The sequence below is a fragment of the Leptopilina heterotoma genome, unplaced genomic scaffold (assembly GCF_015476425.1).
Source record: "Leptopilina heterotoma isolate Lh14 unplaced genomic scaffold, ASM1547642v1 Lhet_213, whole genome shotgun sequence".
Classification (NCBI taxonomy): Eukaryota; Metazoa; Arthropoda; class Insecta; order Hymenoptera; family Figitidae; genus Leptopilina; species Leptopilina heterotoma.
Genome location: NW_025110931.1, coordinates 55,738 through 65,266, shown reverse-complemented (window position 1 = coordinate 65,266; position 9,529 = coordinate 55,738). Strand labels below are relative to the sequence as shown.

At 29.6% G+C, this 9,529-nt stretch overlaps 1 long non-coding RNA gene across 1 annotated transcript; it reads right to left on the bottom strand.

Annotated features, from left to right (window-relative positions):
- Positions 1-1,338: 1,338 nt before the first annotated feature.
- LOC122501733 lies at positions 1,339-5,405 on the bottom strand. Its single transcript, XR_006301583.1, has 3 exons — positions 5,306-5,405; positions 2,217-2,318; positions 1,339-1,425 (listed from the first exon to the last, which is right to left on the bottom strand). It is a non-coding gene; the product is annotated as an uncharacterized LOC122501733 (long non-coding RNA).
- Between the last annotated feature and the right edge of the window lie 4,124 nt (positions 5,406-9,529).

Below are 9,529 nucleotides of genomic sequence, written 5' to 3'. Positions count from 1 at the left end.
CTTAAATCAGTTCAGGACTAGTAGCTTTGTATTTTTATTTGACATACATTTTTTTGAAATTACGGGGGTAGCTCGAAAGTCAATTCGAGAGATATATAAGTGGACGTCTACATGAAAAGGGCCCATTTTGGTACTATTGGAGTTATCTATATGGGCATATTCCTGGCAAAATTTGGATAATTTTGAGTGGTCTTAGAACTTTTTTGGTTAAAAATTCGCTGAGTTACGGAATTTCAAAGTTTAGAACGCGAAAAACCTCATTTCGAGAAAAACGGAATTAAAGATTGCGATACCAACTAATTGTTGTATCTCTGGTTCTTCTTGAAAGTTATTCAGATAAGAATTCTTTCCAATTCACGTCATACGTGAAGATAAAAAACCAAAAGGTTTTAAATTTTTAAAACCACCACCCCCCCCTCTTAATTTTGAAAATACGAAAAATCGACAATATGGGCCCTTTTCTAAAAAGGACAGTTTTTCTGTTAAAAAACCATTTTTTTAAAAGATTAATGATTAGGTACAATTTTATTGTGTCATTTGAAGAAAAAGAATAGAAATTGAATTTATTACAAATTTTTTAACAGTCTCTATTACGAAAAATTTCACTAAATATCGAATTCTTGTGGGAAGTTATTCAGACAAGAATTGTTTACAGTCCAGAACACCTTAAAGATGAAAAATCAAGAGGTTTTAAATTTTTCCACATCTCCATTTTTAAAATACGGATTACTTTTGCAAATGACCAACAAAATGGACCCTTTTCATTTTTCAAAAGAACTAATGAAATCAAACAGTTAAATTATCGATAAATTAATGAAAATCGCATGATTCGACTTGTCAAAACATATTAGATTGATAATAAAAAGTTTTAAAAAATGAAGATTTTGCTCCAAAATTACTAGATTGCGATTATCTCGAAAACTAGAATTGACAATATGGGCCCTTTTTATGTGGACGTCCACATATATGCATATATGTATTGATAAAAACATATAGTGATGAAAAAAAAAATATATATATATGTGACGCGCGCCTAAGAAAGGTACCTAAGAAGCAAACGAATTATAGGTTGGGTTCGAGTTAGATTTATCTTGATTAAAAGTTCATTTTTAATTATTTGAATTTGAAACCAATATTCATTGAATATTTCGAATATAGTGAAGACTTGGCGATTATTTTTCGAAAAGAGATTTTAATATACAAAAAAAGAAAAAAGCTACGTTCCATTAGGTAGGGGGGGAGGGGTCGAAAAGTTCAAAAATCGGAGCTTCGTGGTTTATCAATGGTCCCATATTGTTTATTTGTTTAAATCATATAATTTACATAAGTTTGACATACTTTTTATAAGTAACGGCGGTTCCAATATTGTTTCGCTTGTAATCTTCGGTTTTTTGAAAGATTTCTTAATAGTTTGAGTTTTGGTTTCTAAAATTTAGAAAATGCAAAGTTACTTGTTAACAGTTTCTGGAGAAAGTTTTTTATCTAAATATTTTAAGGTATTTCTGTGGCTGCTACTCTTGAAGAAATTGATTTTCGATAGATTTTTTAAAAATTGTAAGAAAATGTTTCTGCGGGTGCCCTTTAAATGTGGTAAAAATTTCAAAATCCTTTGCCATGTCAAAAAACAAGATTTTGTGGTTGAAATTTTTTATTTTTAACATAATTGCATGTAAAAGTTACAGTTTGAACTTGAATAACTCAAAATTTAGCATCGTAAAGGGTTTTGAAATTTTTACCACATTTAAAGGGTACATATAGAAATATTTTCTCAAAATTTGAAGAAAATCTATCGAAAATCAATTTTTTCAAGAGTAGCAACCGGAGAACTACCTTAAGCTTATAAGAAGTCTTTATCAAGTTTTTAAAGGAAATATTGTGATGTTTCATTTTAAGTTTAAAGTAAGTTTTTATCAAAAAAATATTGTTCTATATGCGGGTTTTATTTTTACAATTTATTTAAATGTTAAATTCATATCAACATTCATGTTTAAATATTACACTGTATAGCAAGATTTTACACAAATGAAAAAAATAAGTATTTTCGAAAAGTAGGAAAAAATGAGACTTTTAATGATTAATTATTATTTAAGCTTTTTAGACTGTTGTTAAACTTTTGATAATTATTTACTTTATCACGTAAATGGTAAATCACATATTATCTTTTTAAAAGTAAGTTATATAGTATAATATAATATAAATTTCAAATTCGGTTATACCTTGTCTATTGGAATGAAAATCCTTTTGTTTTTTTCTTTCAAATGACTCGAATGCCCTTAGCGAGACCGAACTGGAATTTTCTATGTTGTCAGTTTCACTGTCTATAGTTTATAACAATTAAATATTATTAAATTGCTTCTGTTGAAAATTAATATTTTTGCTTCCTCGTGGAGGAAGTTTTGTAGTAGTTTAATTTACAAAATTTTTAAAAATCCTTTAAACAAATTTTCTTCTATATAGGACTATGTTATCTAAGACCCTGAACAATTATCCGGATGTATGTGTGTGTGGATCCCGTTTTTTGTGAACACGATAACTCGAAGAGGTTTTAACGAATTTAGCTAAACTCGGCTAAAACTTTCCGGGTATATTTATCAGAAAAATATGTCAAAATGGATTGATGGAAAAAAAATTTGTTTTGACTTTTTTCTAAAAATTTTTTTTAAGTTGATTATTGAAGTTAATAATAATAAAATCTTTTTCTTTGCATCAAGACGAATCGATTGGTCTATGCAAAGTGTAAATTGTACGAGAATTTATAGAGTTAATCACAATTAAAGCTGAAAAATTCGCATTTTTATCAAAAAATGAGTTCTTTCCGCAAAATTATGTTGCTGTATAAGAAAATATTACTCATTTATTTCCAAAATCTTATTCTTTGTACCAAGACGGATCGATTGGTATATATAAAGTATATATTGTATTTAAATTTATAGAATTTAAACCAATTATAGACAAAAAATTTGCACTTTTAATAAAAATTAATTTTTTCTTAAAAATCATGTTGCTGTAAAATAATATGTTATTATTTATTGAAAAATAAATCATAAATCTTATTCTTTGTATCAAGACAAATCGATTGGTGTATATAAAGTATATATTATTTTGAAAATTATAGAAATAAATATAATTAAAGTTAATGCTTCTTTCACGAGGAAGCAAATTTTTTTGCTGATCGTAAAGAGGAAGCAAAATGTTCATGTAATGAACATCTGGATTTATAACGTGTTTATATCTTCTGTTTTGGCAAATAGGAGACAAATGTTATAGAAATTTAATGAACGATCAAAATGATAGCAGTAGTAATTCTAAAAAATATACAGCTGTATATTTAATTAATTAAAAAGAAATTTCAATGGTTTAATTTGTGTTTTTCGCTATTAAGTGTGTAAAAATATTAATGAATTAGTATATTGTGCATCTAGGAAGAAAAATGGTTAATTTCCACGAGTATAATTTGCAGTTTGTAGCGTAGCAAGCGCCAAGCGAAGGCGAGTGCTTGCGAGCAAAAACAAGAAACGTAAAACACGATTTGAAAATACAATTTCCTCCCAAGTTGCAAATACAATTTTTTCTAACATACGTATACCGAAAGTACAATCGTGGTAGTATGGCTATTATTAAGGGTTGTGACTGGTGATGGTGATGCCAAACACTTGAGATTCATAGTAGATCATATTTTAATTAAAATTTATTATTCAATAATAATTTAACAGGGAGAGAAAGATACTTTTCCTTCCTGTTAGTGACATCTATCACTAAGAGAAAAAGTACCTTCTGTCCTGCTCGCCGGGAAATACATACTTTTCTCTCTCTAGTCTCTACACAGATAAGAAATACTGTACTTTCGTTGCGTGTATTAGAAGATGAGTTATTTTTATACCAAAGGCGAAAAATAGGTGATTGCTGCAAAAGTAAGATTAGAGGGACCAAGGTGGGGGGGATCATCTTGCCACTACTTTGTAATTTGTTCGTAATTTAACCTACGATCTCTGTTATTCCATAATACCAATCAGAACACTTAATTGAAGATATAATGAAGCTGTGAGTACAAGAAAAATGTAATTTCAGCTGCTACAACAAAAGTTATCTAAGTACACTGAAAGAATTTTAGGCAGGCTGCTGGCTTTTCATGTCCGAAATTGGTGCCCCTTGCGCAGGGCTCGCAGCTCACCTCAAAAAAGCGAGCATCTACTCCCGAAAGGTGAGCTGCTGCCCCTGAGGAGTTGCTGCTTACTTTTCGGGAGTAGATTCTCGCCTTTTTGAGGTTACCTGCGAGCTTTAGGCAGCGAGCTCTAGCGGCACTCATGTAAAGCCTGCAGCCTGCCCAAAATTCTTTCACTGTACAAAGTTAAGCTTTCCTTAGGGGCCGTACACATAATACGTCACGCGATTTTTGACCATTTTAGACCCCCCCCCCCTCCCCCCATGTCACACACTGTCCCATACATTAGCGCCATTTTTTCTATAGGTCGTCACAAATGTCTTGACCCCCCCCTCCCCCTGTTCGCGTGACGTATTATGTGTACGGCCCCTTAGATCAAAAGTATGAAATTTTTATTTTTTACAATAGAATTTTTTTAATGACGCGTGTTGTCATCACAGTTTTACTGATTCATAGGTATATCATTGGCAGCGTATGTGCCTAAAAGGTTACGCTAATAGGCTCTCTAAAATTCAAAAGGATCATCTTGTCCCAGGGGATCATCTTGTACACCTTTCCCCTATTACGGAGTTATAAAAAAATTCTTACTTTGCTCAGGAGATTAATTCAAGAATAGAAAATCATCATTGGGTCAGAAATCGTAAAATTTCCACGAAAAATAAAAAACATTATTTTTTTTAATCGAAATATATTGAAATGATTATTGTAAAATGAATTTTTTTGCAACTTTTTAAACAAAATCTTATTTTTCCTAAACAAATAAATGATAAAATTATTATAAACCACGAAATGAACAGAACATTGTGGAGCTTAAATTGCATGTTATTATATAACCATAAAAATAACCAAAAACTAATTGTAAGTATAGCACTACACCCCGCAATATAATTTTCATCATATCTTTTAAAATCATTATCGCTCATAAATTTTCTCAATGGATTGTGATTTTGACATTGCGTACGCAATTCGCTCAAAATACTCTACAAAATAGCGTTTTAAGAACGCCGCACGAAAACCAATCGAAATTTCATGCAAAATCTGCACGAATTTGGAACGAATCATTTTTACCTGGGAAGTCAATATTTAGTGTTAAGTAGATATTATAACAATTTTATAAATAATACCACAATATATGATACGAACCAGATGTTCTAGTATTTTCGAATATTTCAACCTCTTCGTCTGACGCTTCGTTACACTCTTCGGCAGACTCTTCATTAGAGTCTGAATCACATCCTTTTTCTTTCTTACTGTTCTTTAGTCTGCAATCTACAGTTTATACATATTAAATGTTATTAAATATGCTTTACTTTATTAATTAATATGTCTTGTCTTAATATAGGTTAATCTTATAGAAATTTCATTAATTTTCATCCCGTTAATTTGGATGATAGTGATAAAATAGGAAAGGAGTCCAGGTATAAAAGTTGGGTACTATTCGTACTTATAACTGGTTCATAGCCTGAAGCATCACAGTATTTTATTTAAGGGTTACCTTGGTGAAATTGTTTTTTAAAAATATATTATTCCTTATTATTATTGATAATATAATTATTAAAATAATTTTAACTTTTTAGGTATTTAAATTAATATTCAATAATTTTTGGCCTCAATATTTATTAAATTCTACAGTAATAAATGAAAAACTAAAGTATTCATTAATCCAGATTATTCTAACAGCGTGAAATTGAAAAACGATAAATTCGATTATTTTCTCCTTGCAAAACTAAAAAACTGTATTACAACAAGAGACAAGACAAGCGCCTTTGAGCCACTCACTGATACCCGACTGGTATTAGCGCGGGCCTCCGAGCGTCGGGCGAGTTACTCGATTCAAGGCCTCAATTGATGTATTCATACCATGCTACTCATCATTCTAATAAAAAGGAGATAGAGTAGTCACGGTGTATCAGCTGGAGGAGTTTCTATAAAGAAACAGACAGAGTACTGGAAATATCTGAAGAATTATTTTTTGCATCTGGAAACTGCATGCCTATAGCATGTTTTTACATAGAATCATTCTACTTTATATATATATATATATATATATATATATATATATATATATATATATATATATATATATATAGGGAGAATTTATGGGTTGTAGTTATACAGTTGCACATTAGTTGCACATTTCCTGATATTGAAGGTTTATTTCTAAGCACTGGAAGCAAAATTATCTGCAAGGCAGTTAAAGTGTGAAATTTGACTGAATTCCTTATTCCCTTTACTTTGGTGCTTCGAGGCGGAAAAATTGACTAGAATTTGCTTTGCTATGTTCAAGAAGTTGTGAAATGTAAATAAACCTTGCTATAATGTATACAAAAAGGACAATTATTCGCTGCTCCCATTGACATAAAACTAATTTACTGTAATCTTTATTTTTATTGAAAGTTAACACCCTAACTTTGGTAATTACACTACTCTCACTTCAGAAAAAATATAATAATAAAAAACCGGACAAGTGCGAGTAGAACTCGTACTAAAACCGAGGGTTCCGTACAATCGTTTAAAACTTCTACTTTTTTCTAAAAAAAAATTAAAGATCAACTCCAATATTTTTCGCTGTATTTTTTCTGTAATCTATAGGTGAAAATTAATAAATAACCAATTTTCATCTTTTCAGATAAAAAACTGTGGGCACTAGGGTAAAAAAACTCTTTTTTGACGAAATTTTTAAAAACTTTGAGTTTTTCACTAAAAAAGTATGAAGATAAAATCTAATCATGTTCGGTGTATTTTTTCTGAAATCTACACATGGAAATATATAAAATAAGCAAAACTGTAGTCCAATACGCCAAGAATTGTGAAAATCAAGGGAGGTGGTAGACACTATTTTTCTAAATAAAAAAAAATTTCTAGTTTTTCGCAAAAAAACATGAAGATGAACTCCAAACTCCAATAATTTTTTCTATATTTTTTCTGTAATCTACATGTGAAATCATTTCCACTATATTTTTCCTGTAGGGGAGAGACGGGTAAAACGGCGCATGTAATGTAAATACATTATTTATATAAAAGTAATAATGTTATCATTACCGAAATAATGAAAAATCATTAGTTCAACATTCGAACTAACTTATTGTGCAGTGAAAATCGTATTGACATTAATTAAAAAAGTAAATTATAAGTTTAAAAAAAAATGCACCTGCGCCAAGTTACCCTACCCAAGCGGGTAATACGGCGCACTCTAAGCCTGAAGTATAAAAAGAAAGGGAAATTAATTACAATGTTAAAAAAAATTTTAATGCAAAAATATATTTTAATTCATAATTATGAATTATAAATAATAATAATAATTTATATGTTATATATAATATAACAATCAATTCTCAATAACTATTATTTCCGATTTTTAAAAAGTCTTGAATTTTTAAAAAATAAGACCCTGATAGTTTTTCTATAATCTTTTTTTGTCTTTTTTATTGATTAATATAAATTGAAATGTTTTTTCAAAATACATAGAGTTATGGTAAATTATATTTAATATGCGCCGTTTTACCCGCACGTATATTAAACTAACATATACTTGTTTTAAACAAAAATTAACTTAAATTAACTCCGTAAATTTTTGTAAACCATTCAACAGATACGAAGTAAGAAATTCCAAAAAAAAAACAATTTAAAAAAAAAATGAAAGCAATTTTATGCTGTTTTTCCTCTGCCATCATAATGCACGCAGAACATCGAAAAACTATTTTTCATAAAAAATAATTCATTATTAGTGAAAATGGTCTAGATTTTTTACATACTTTCAAGGAATACATAAATATTGAAAGTAAAAATATATTTTTTTTCTCTAAAATACTTCCATTTTTGTAAATGCGAGTGTGCCGAATTACCCGATGCGCCGTTTTACCCGCTTCTCCCCTAATCTACACGTGAAAATACAAAAGTGTACCAATTTTCAGCTCTGTAGGTAAAAAACTGTGAGCGTTAGGGTGAAATACACACTTTTTTGATGAAATTTTTAAAAACTTTGAGTTTTTCACTGAAAAAAATATGAAGATCAAATCCAATCATGTTCGTTATATTTTTCCTAAAATCTACACATGAAAATACATAAAATAAGTAAAACTGCAGTCCAATAGATTGTGAGAACTAGCAAGGGTTAAAGTATTTTCAAGCTTACAAAAAGAGATTTTAGTTTTTCGATGAAAACACCATGAAAATAAATTCCAATCACTTCCGCTATATTTTTCCTGTAATCTACGCAAAAAAATACATAAGTTTGCCAATCTATAGATGTTTAGGTAAAAACTGTGGGCGCCTGGGGGGATACAGCATTTTTTTTTCTAAATTTTCGATTTTTTCGCTGGAAACACTATGAAGATCAATACCAAATGTGTTCGCTATATTTTTCCTGTAATCCATATTTGAAAATACATATGCATAAAAATTTTTCATATTTCTATTAGGCAAAAAACTGTGAGGGGGGACATGGGGGGACATGTCCTTTTTTGCGAAAAACGGCAAAAATTTGATGTTTTTCGCGGAAAACTCTATGAAGATCAACCCCAATCACGTTCACTTTCTTTTCTATAATCTACGCGTGAAAATACATACGTGTACCAATTTTTAGCTCTCTAGAGGAAAAACTGCGAGCGCTAGGGGGGTGGTACATGGCCATTTTCCGTAACAGTTTTAATAGGGTTCCAACTGGGTACGAAACCTTAAAAACAACAATTTTCTATGACACTAAAAACATGAATTTTCAAGGAGTTGAACCGTTTGGACGATCACAAGAGGGAAGGAGAAAATTTACTTCTACAAAGATTTTAATGAATTAGTTCCTTTCAGGTTGGGTCCATAATATACAAATATTCCATGCGTCCTCTATCGACGATGCATTGGTTTACATTGTTTTCCTATTGTAAGCTCTGCGAAGGTTATGCATTGTTCAAGATAAATGTCTATTATCGATTCAAACTTATAGAAATAGGAGCAGCGAAAAAATTTTCCTTTTTTGTATACATCCTTGCAAGTTTTGTTTACATTTCGCACCTAAGACACAGCCAATGGATCAGGTAATGTCTTGACAAAAACAGGATTCAAAATGATAATAACAGGTTCAGAACCAATGATTATTAGATAAGTTTTACATATTTATAATTTATCATTTAAAATAACTTTTGTATTAGGTGTTTTAACTTAATATAGTTTTGAAATGTATTAAAACAAAAAAAAAATGAAACGAAAAATTAATTTGCCCTTTATAAATTGTTATTTGTATCAATTTGAATTATTATGTGTTGAAAAATTTAAATTTGCATTTAATATTAATAAATGTTACAATTATTTGAAGTTATAATAAATTGCTTTGATGATCAGTTTCCCGAATTAAAATTTACAGTCTATATATTT